The sequence below is a fragment of the Nicotiana sylvestris genome, chromosome 9 (genome assembly GCF_000393655.2).
Source record: "Nicotiana sylvestris chromosome 9, ASM39365v2, whole genome shotgun sequence".
In the NCBI taxonomy this organism is placed as follows: domain Eukaryota; kingdom Viridiplantae; phylum Streptophyta; class Magnoliopsida; order Solanales; family Solanaceae; genus Nicotiana; species Nicotiana sylvestris.
The window spans coordinates 168,542,396-168,552,651 of record NC_091065.1 but is presented as its reverse complement, the minus strand read 5'-3'; positions in this window follow the sequence as shown (position 1 = coordinate 168,552,651).

Here is a 10,256-nt window from a genome sequence, read left to right as displayed (position 1 = left end):
CAGCATTAACCTACAAATATTTCTCTACCCTAGGATATATTTAAGTAGTATATAGCTCTATTTCTGCTTATCTATAAAATCTCAACTAGCCTCTACATAATAGCTCAAAGGAATTCATTCCTTTACTTCATATGCATAACCAACATGGCGGATTTAAATGCAAAAGTGAGTGACATCCGAAAATAGTATTAACAAAATACTAGATAGTTGTTGGGCCCGGGCATGGCCCGGGCATTACTCTCCTTCCATCGGATTTGTGCAAAGCCCACTTCAGAGATGCTGATTTTGAATTGTTTAGTTCGTATGATACTTTTTTTGAAGTTGCTATTACTGTGAATTAAGGGTTTTGGGAGTATAAATTGCCACATACAATTCGATGTGCATGAAGAAGAGAAAGAAGATGACTGTGAAACGGAAAACAAACAAGAAAGGGATCGACAAAGAAATTGCTAGGGAAAATTGTTTATTACATCCAAGAAACAGAAAACTCATGATGTTTTCGGGGTTCCTCCTCTTAGAGAATTCAGAGATTTTAGCTTTCAACTGATTGTCAAAGAGAGGAGATTTCCTGATTTCCTGTCCTCAGTTCAAAATTATCCTTTTTCAGCAGAAAGTAAAGACCGTATACCAAGTCCAAGATCCCATCTTTTTCCCGAGTACTCATTCAAATTGAGGAAGATCAATGTATGCTGCTCGACATTTAATTGATTTTCTGTTAACATAATCAATGTCTTTTTTTCATTGTAATTTAATGTATCTCGTTGTATTCCATGTATTTCATTATATTCACTGTCTTTTTTTTCATTTTATTTCAATATATTCCGCTGTACTCTATGTATTTCATTGTATTCACTTCAGCAGCACATGTTGCTCTGCTAAAAACGTGGCAAGCAACCAGATTTTCCCACAGTGATCAACGTGATGTGTTGATCGTTGTCGATTTTGTCTCTCGCTTTGCTTTGATCTCTTACTCTAGGAGGAAAAAAATTAATCAAAATCCCACGTAATACACAAACCAAGAAGCACAACTAAATATTTCAAGAAATAATAACCAACCCATTTAACCAAATAGCTTAAAACTTCAAAAAAATCAAAACTTTGACTCAGAACTGCACTAAAACCAATAAAACCCAACTAAAGTTTAAAACAAGAAGTTCAAAGGAAAATGTAAAAAATATTAATGGAAACTTGAAGTTGATCTTTAGAATTGCAACCGTCTCTATATTGATCCCTAAATCCCTCCTTATGATGTTAATGGAAACTTGTGCAATTTGTGTCCCCTCGGAGGGCATCCAATTGAAAAGTGTCTTTGGGTTTAATACCCTATTTCACTTACGATTAATATTTCACTTTTTGATGATGTGTTGAATATTGGAACCTAATATCCTATAAAAGATGGAAGCCCTGGTAGAAGGATAAGAAAGAAGAATAAAGTGCAAGAAGAAGATCAAGGGAAAAGCAACGACTTGGGAGATGTTCCGTATAACTTGCGCTTCTTGTGTTCCGTGGATTCTTCGTCTCACCTCCTTAGAGGAGTGTCCTTGAAATTTGAAATCACACTAAACATGGGTGAAAAGTTGAAGATATATGCGATGGAGGACACCGTACACATCTGAGTGCATATATGTATCATAGAGTTGGTCATCCCACACATAATCTAAGTAAGTGGCAAGCTTGAATATAGCAAAATGATTAACGTACTCATACCTAATACTTCCACATACTCGTATTGGATATCATAAGATTGACGTATTCATACCTAATTATCATATTGACGCATTCAGATGCCACTCTTACGAAACTTGACTGCATTGAAGCCATGGCTTCAAAGCCTAATATATATGTGAGGAAAGTCGATTTTGTCTCTCGCTTTGCTTTGATCTGCTTGATGTTGTCTTTGAAGAACTCAATTTGAACTGCTGTCTTATTTCCCAGCTTTCTCAACGTACTCCTGCGTCTTCCGCTCTACTCTCTCCCTGTTCGGTTTACGTGAGTTGCATGTATAGTTATTAGGTGACTTATGTTTTCCCTATTTTTGCCTTAATCTTCTCACCGATCCTCTGCATTTGCTATTCTTAATTTCTGAAATCATTGTTGGATTAAAATTGTTTTAATCGGGTAAAGTAGTTGGCCCATCAGTGTTTATTTTGATTTTTGGGGTGCAGGTTAAAAATGGGTGATTTTGGGAAGATGATTTAAAATTTGTCATGGGGGAAGAATGCGAGCTCTCTTCTTTAAATAGGTAAATATAAATACATGGCCATAAGGTGTTTGCTCATTTGTCTGAATGAATTATTCCACCGTATGGTTGTTCCTATACTGCGATTCTGAATCTAAGCTACATGATGTTAAATAAAGAGAAAACTTGGAGTACATTAGTTGGAACTTGTTATCAAGGCAAAAGAATGCATATACGGTGGAATACTCGGTAAATTTTTACTTTATCGGCCTGTTATGTCTTAAAAATATTTTAATTCTTGAAAAAAAGTACAAAATAAGTACATAACTTCTTACTGCTTCGTCATAGAAAATGTTATTGGACAAGAATTGCACTCAAATATAAACTATTGGATCGTAACTTAACTTATTACTATAAATTAGAAAATGAGCAATTTATCATGCACTTGCTAGCCAATTTACCCAGCATAATACTGTGTTTATTATGGGCTATTAGGTAGACGTAAAATTTTAGAATATATATCATTTATCATACAAAAGAAAAAATGAAACTCAAAGGTTGTTTCACTGTCTTTGTTAACTAGCTTCTTTGTCTGGATTTGTTATTTGATATTCCGAGCATTTGGAAAATGGATTTGTTATTTGATAATCCGAGCATTTGGAAAATGGAAATACACTGGTTTTTGAAGTTTGTATGCCTTAGAAATGATTGATTGCTTTATCTGTGAATTCTACACAAGCCAACAACAGGTAGCTCACCTTCTGCCTATGTGATGTATTCCCCATATATCAAATATGTTAGTGGACTACATTTTTTCTCACAAATTGATGAGCCAAAAAATTACTTTCCTAATGAGCAGACTGTAAAATGATGAGCAAAATAACATATGATCACTTATGAAGGATTGTTGAGGAGATTAATTTGAAGCAGATGACAAAACGAGTTGCTAAATTTTTTTCATGGAGTATCAAGTGTTTTCGAAAGTGCAAGAAATGCCGTGTGTACAATATTTGTTAATGGTATTATTGATAAACTTTGTCTTGATTACTATTTTCAGTTTACATGTTTCATGCTTCAAAGATCCACTTCTTTGGCAAGCTAGGTGTCACCGTGTATACTTTTTTTCTAACACACTATATTCTTATACCTTAGTTATTTGGGAACACCCATAGTTTTTGACTGTAGTGAGAAGCCTTTGTGGAAGAAGATTAATTAATGCATTGTAAAGGAAATATTATCTCTAGAGAAGGACCAAATGATATTTTAACAGCGAGCTCTTTCTTTTGGTTGTTTCAGTATATAAACGTGGGAGTTAAAGATATGGTCTTCAAAATGCTTGCCGCAACTGTAAAATCAAAAAAAAATTGGGTTGCCTTCCTGTGATGTTGTTGACATAAGGTGATTTATTAAGAATTGTCGTTTTATTATCCCGGATATACATATTTGCTGTGGTGCAGGTTTTATTAATTTGTTTTCTTCTTAAAGTTACAATTTCTACTGGTAACAGACTTTGGTCTAGCATTTGCGCTTAAATGTCGGAGCAAGTCATTCAAACTGGTATGTAAGATTTCTCTCTGTTGCATTTATCTAAGCTCACTTTCTTTTCTTTTATTTCTTTTTCTCTCAAGATTCAAAAGAACATTAAAATTTATGTTATATAATGCTCAACAACAACAACAACAACAACGACCCAGTATAATCCCACAAGTGGGGTCTGGGGAGGGTAATATGTACGCAGACCTTACCCCTACCCCGAAGGGTAGAGATGCTGTTTCCAGGAGACCCTCGGCTCAAAAAGCAATAGGAGATGATATATTAGTACCATAAAAATGCGTATTAAAAATAACAACAATATATAAGAGATATGAAATATGAAATACAGAATACGAAATACGAAATACGAAATAGATGGCTGGTATAATACAACTAGAAGGTAAAGCCCTGCGTCAATAGACGACCAATGACATTCCTAGTCTAACTCCTAACTGGATAGTCTCACTCTATTGTGCCGTAGAAATATTCACACTCTCCCCTAACCTACAACCTTAATGCTCGACCTCCATAATTCCCTATCAAGGGTCATGTCCTCAGTAATCCTAAGTCGCGCCATGTCCTGTCTGATCACCTCTCCCCAATACTTCTTAGGTCTTCCTCTACCTCTCCGCATGCCCACTACAGCCAGTCGCTCACACCTCCTCACCGGTGCATCAGTGCTCCTCCTCTGAATGTGCCCGAACCATCTGAGTCTTACTTCCCGCATCTTGTCCTCCATGGGGGCCACACCCACCTTCTCTCGAATATCTTCATTCCTAATCTTATCCATCCTTGTATGCCCGCACATCCACCTCAACATCCTCATCTCTGCTACTTTCATCTTCTGGATGTGTGAGTTCTTTACCGGCCAACATTCAGTTCCATACAACATGGCAGGCCTAACCACTGCTCTATAAAACTTACCTTTTAGTAACGGTGGCACTTTCTTGTCACACAAGACTCCCGACGCTAACCTCCACTTCATCCACCCCACCACTATACGGTGTGTGTCATCCTCGTCAATCTCCCCGATCCCCTGAATAACCGATCCAAGGTACTTGAAACTACCTCTCTTGGGAATGACTTGAGAGTCAAGCCTCACTTCAACTCCCGCTTCCGTCGGCTCAACTCCAAATTTGCACTCGAGGTATTCCGTCTTCGTCCTACTCAACTTGAAACCTTTAGACTCAAGAGCATGTCTCCAAATCTCTAGCCTCTCGTTGACGCCGCCTCTTGTCTCGTCAATTAGAATAATGTCATCAGCAAATAGCATGCACCATGGAACCTCCCCTTGAATATGATGAGTCAGTGCATCCATCACCAGGGCAAATAGGAATGGGCTGAGTGCAGACCCTTGGTGCAACCCCGTAATAACTGGAAAGTGTTCAGAGTCGCCTCCTACTGTCCTAACCCGAGTCTTAGCTCCATCATACATGTCTTTAATCACCCTAATATAGTTACTCGGGACCCCTTTATCCTCTAAGCAGCTCCATAAGACCTTCCTAGGAACCTTATCGTACGCTTTCTCCAGATCAATAAACACCATGTGGAGATCCTTCTTCTTATCTCTGTACTGTTCCACCATCCTCCTAATAAGGTGGATAGCTTCTGTGGTAGATCGTCCCGGCATGAACCCGAACTGGTTGTCTGAAATAGACACCGTCCTTCGCACTCTCATTTCTACCACTCTCTCCCAAACTTTCATGGTATGACTTAGTAATTTGATGCCCCTATAGTTGTTACAGCTCTGGACATCACCTTTGTTCTTATACAACGGGACCATTGTACTCCACCTCCACTCTTCAGGCATTCTATTAGTCTTGAATATAACACTAAACAATGCAGTAAGCGCCATTCCAAGCCTGCTCTACCCACACACCTCCACAGTTCAACCGGAATTTCGTCTGGCCCGGTAGCTCTGCCCCTTCTCATCTTACGCATTGCCTCCATGACTTCATCGATCTCAATGTCCCTACAATTACTTAATTCATGGTGACTGTCGGCATTCCTCGATTCCCCAAGTATAATATCCTGATCCCCTTCTTCACTTAGAAGTTTATGAAAGTAGGTCTGCCACCTCCTCTTAATCTGGTCATCTCCCATCAAAACTTTGCCGTCATCATCTTTTATGCACCTCACTTGGTCCAGATCCCGAGTTGTCCTCTCTCTCGCCTTAGCGAGTCGGAATAACTTCTTCTCCCCACCTTTGTTCCTTAGTTCCTCATACAGACGAGCAAAAGCTGTCGTCTTAGCCTCCGTCACTGCCATCTTCGCCTCCTTCCTAGCTACCTTATACCTTTGACTGTTCTCTCTCTTCTCCTCCTCGTCAGTGCTCCCTACTAACCTTAGGTAAGCCGCCTTCTTTGCTTCCACTTTACCTTGGACAACTGCATTCCACCACCAATCTCCTTTGTGTCCACCATAGTGGCCCGTAGATATCCCTAACACCTCTCTCGCCGCCTTTCTTATACAGTCCGTCGTCGTCGACCACATTGTGTTTGCGTCCCCACTACTTCTCCAAGCTCCCATTGCCGATAACCTTCCTTCCAACTCTTTAGCTTTATCCTTAGTTAAGGCGCCCCGCCTAATCCTGGGGCGTCCTTGTACTGACCTCTGCTTCCTCCTTATCCTAATACAAATGTCCATCACCAAAAGCCTATGCTGCGTTGAGAGGGTCTCACCTGGGATAACCTTGCAGTCCTCGCACAACCTTCTGTCGCCTCTTCTGAGGAGGAGATAGTCAATCTGAGTCTTCGCCACCGAACTTTGGTAAGTAACCAAATGTTCATCCCGCTTCGTAAAACTCGAGTTTGCAATGACTAGATCGAAAGCCTTGGCAAAGTCCAACAGCGCAATGCCCCCTCCGTTCCGCTCTCCGAAACCAAATCCGCCATGCACCTCAGTGTACCCACCTGCAGATAACCCAATATGACCATTGAAATCTCCTCCTATGAATAACCTCTCAGAAGGCGGTATACTACGAACAATCTCATCCAACCCCTCCCAAAATTGCCTTTTAATATCCTCATCCAAGCCTGCTTGTGGTGCGTACGCGCTAACGACATTTAAAGTACCCTCACCCACCACCAACTTTATAGTCATTAGCCTATCATTCACCCGCCTGACCTCTACCACGGACTCCCTAAGATGGCTATCTACCAGGATACCCACTCCATTCTTACCCCTCAGGACACCAGAGTACCACAACTTATACCCATCCACGTTTTTCGCCCTCGATCTGACCCACCTAGTCTCCTGGACACACGCTATATTAATCTTCCTCTTCTGCAGGATTTTCGCCAACTCTATGGATTTACTCGTTAGTGAACCTATGTTCCATGACCCGATTCTCAACCTATAGGCTCTCTTGCCCCCTCTACCTCCCCTGCTACCCGACCCACCCGAGGACATGCCCTTATTCTATCATCCGAGACTGCAGCCACTACACCTACAACAATCTAGAGAAGACTCGCTAGTGCACAACGTACACAAATCAAACTAGAAGGAAACACGTGGTAACTAGTATCCTATGTGAAAGGTTTAACTATTGCGAAGTAAAGTAACAGTAATTTAGCTAACACCAAAAGGGAAACAGTAAAACAGGAGGTACCAACTCCCGATAACAAAACCTGTGGCTGATTTGCTGTTGAATAGGAGGTACTGTTGAATACTTTGCTTCCACGAAATGGAGGAAGTTTCGAGCCGAGTTACTGAGTCGAATCGGCGGTCTAGCTGAGAACGGAATTTTACACGGAGATCCAAAGTTGAACTGTTGAATCAGCTGAAAATCTGTCTTTGACTCCTTTCGTTGATCACACGTACGGTACTTTGAGAGAGCTCGACGCAGCACACTGCACAGTACTGTAAACTGCAGACAGAGAGATAGTGGAAAGAGGAGCTAGATCTGTGAGTCTGTAAACTGCAAACCAATTTGACTCTTAATTGGTTTGCTTGGCTTGATCTGTGAGTCTGTCACCGTTAGTTTAGATCCAAAGCCTCCAACTCTATGGAAAAAAGAAGATAGATCGATCCAACTCTATTAAAAGCAGAATATGCAGAGAATTGGTTAATGCACAAACAATTGAGATATTCATTAAAAACAAATGTTACAAATGATGTGACAAAATATTAAGATTCTTGTCATTCCCAAATTGATTGACGTTGATTTAAGAACCAAAAAAGGCAAGCTTTTAACTTCGCATGTGTTTGACTTATATCGTATCACAGCTAGTACCAAGCCCGGACTAAGGAGGAGGATTTTACATGTATAGAACTCAGATTCTTTACTGTTTGCTTTTGTTTTTTTATTCGACTTTTGAGAAGGAAAAAAGCAGAAACTGGTTTGCAGACATACTATACTTGTTCTTTGGAGTGGAGTTTGCTGTAGTACATTTAACTCTGTATATACCTTCCATGAGATCAAATGTATATACATCTAGGAGGGAAATTATGGAGCACATTTGGAGGAAAAAAAGTGTGTATAGCTAGGATGTACCGTAGATTTTTGGCTTGAATCTTGAATTGTATGCTTGATATTATTACAAGGCAAATTCAACATTCTTGGATCTTTCTTATCCACCAAAGTTCTTTTCTATTTAGTACTGATAGCTTTACTACAAATTTACCTAATTGCTTGCATTGTTTTCTTCTGTCACTTGCAGTAAAGTAATGTTTTTATTGCCAAACCAGTTGGAGTAAATACAGTATTTATGATTTACAAATATGAATAAAACATTAGCGTATTGTGCTTTATAATTCAGAAACTTCATCTACCTTTTCACTAAGTTTTTCTTATGTCGGCAAGCGCAATCCCCTTCTCCCACTTTTGTGGGGTCATTTGTAATCTGATACTTATCATTTGTGTTGTCTAAAATATTGTATGAATTTATGGTCTAATCTGGATGTTGTAATACCTATAGATAGGGTTGCTCATTAATTCACCAAAAAGGATGGCCAACCTGTTGTAAATAGCTCTTGAAGGTATAATATATCCCCATATGCAGAACCAACATGGAGGATTTAAATACTTTAGCGAGTGATATCTAAAAATAATATTAACAACAAAACTAAATAGTTGTTGGGCCCGGGCATACCCTCAGGAGCTTCTTCCTCCTTTTTCTTTTTTTTTTTTCCTCTTCTTGCAATCAAATTTCACAGGTGTATTCAGAGTGGCCCAAATGCCTGCAGTGATTGCACTAGGCAGACACATTATCATATTGGACTTCCAGCCATTCTCCATCTCCATTTTTATCCTGATCCTCATCATATCCAAGCCAGACATGATGAGGTCTTTCCTTGGTGAGGTCAATTTGGATCTTTACCTTGGCTACACTCCCCTTTGTTTTCTGGAAAGATGCCAAATCCAAGTATAAAGCTTTGCCAATAGGTGACATCAGAGGTGTGAGTATTTCCATATAATACAGATGCCATGGTAATTCTGGAATAACTACCCATGTTGGCATAATGGGTGAATCTTCATTTGGCTTGAATGCTAGGGCCATGTGTCACGCCCCCTTTTTCCCTCTTCACAACGAAAAATCGGGTTTATGACATTCAGTATGGGACAACTCATTCCTTTTGGGAATAGGGTTTGCATTTTTGAAGAGTCACCACCTAACGATTTTTTAAGGTGCGTTAGAGCACCTATAAGGTTCATCTACAACTACGTTGATAACCAGAGATAGGGTAAGGGCTTGAAGTTATCCTAAGGGGAAGGTGTTAGGCACCCATCAGGATCCACTAGTGTGGTTCCCGGTCAGACAGTTTTTATGAATTTGTACAAAATAGGCAAGTATTGGCTCAAATAGTAGGGGATTTAAGTTTGAATACACGTATGTAGGAAAACAACCAAAAGAGGCGAGATTTTGCAAAGAGTTACAGATTTAAGATACTTGAGAATGTAAAAGGGAGGGGGTCCTAGGTTTGTTTATAATATGGGTCACGTCAACGCAATACCCAGTATGACACTCCTCAAAAGAGGGGCTACATGTGGTATTAATGCACCGGTCATCATATCCATATCTACCCTTTCCCACCCCGTAAAGGTAATTAGAGAGATGATTGGTCTCGACTCTTATTGCATGCTGTTACCCATCCCTCTCTATCAGTCCCGGAGAAATTATAGGACTCCTATTCCTAACAGAAGGAGGTTCTAGGCCGACCTCAGGTTTAAAGGTAAAATGCTAAAGCGACATATAAAACATATAAGACTGTAATTAGGGGGAAACATGTAAGCAGGTAGAAGGCTCAGTTATACCTCCACAAACAATGCATGTAAACAACATGACTTATACACAGTTAAGGTCTGAATTTAAAAATGCCAAAGCAGGGTGTTTAAGTTGTTGAAGCGGAACCAAATTTATTACATGACTCAGATAAGAAGTTCGAATCAGACCTGCCTGCTGGTTGTAGCAGTTGATAATTAAACAAAGGCATTTCAATTTTATTCGAATTATTACCTAAGGCTTGCCTAGGCGTAATAGTGATGTCCTATAAGTATGATATCTATATTGATTAGGAATGCCATAGAACAGTGATCAATTTT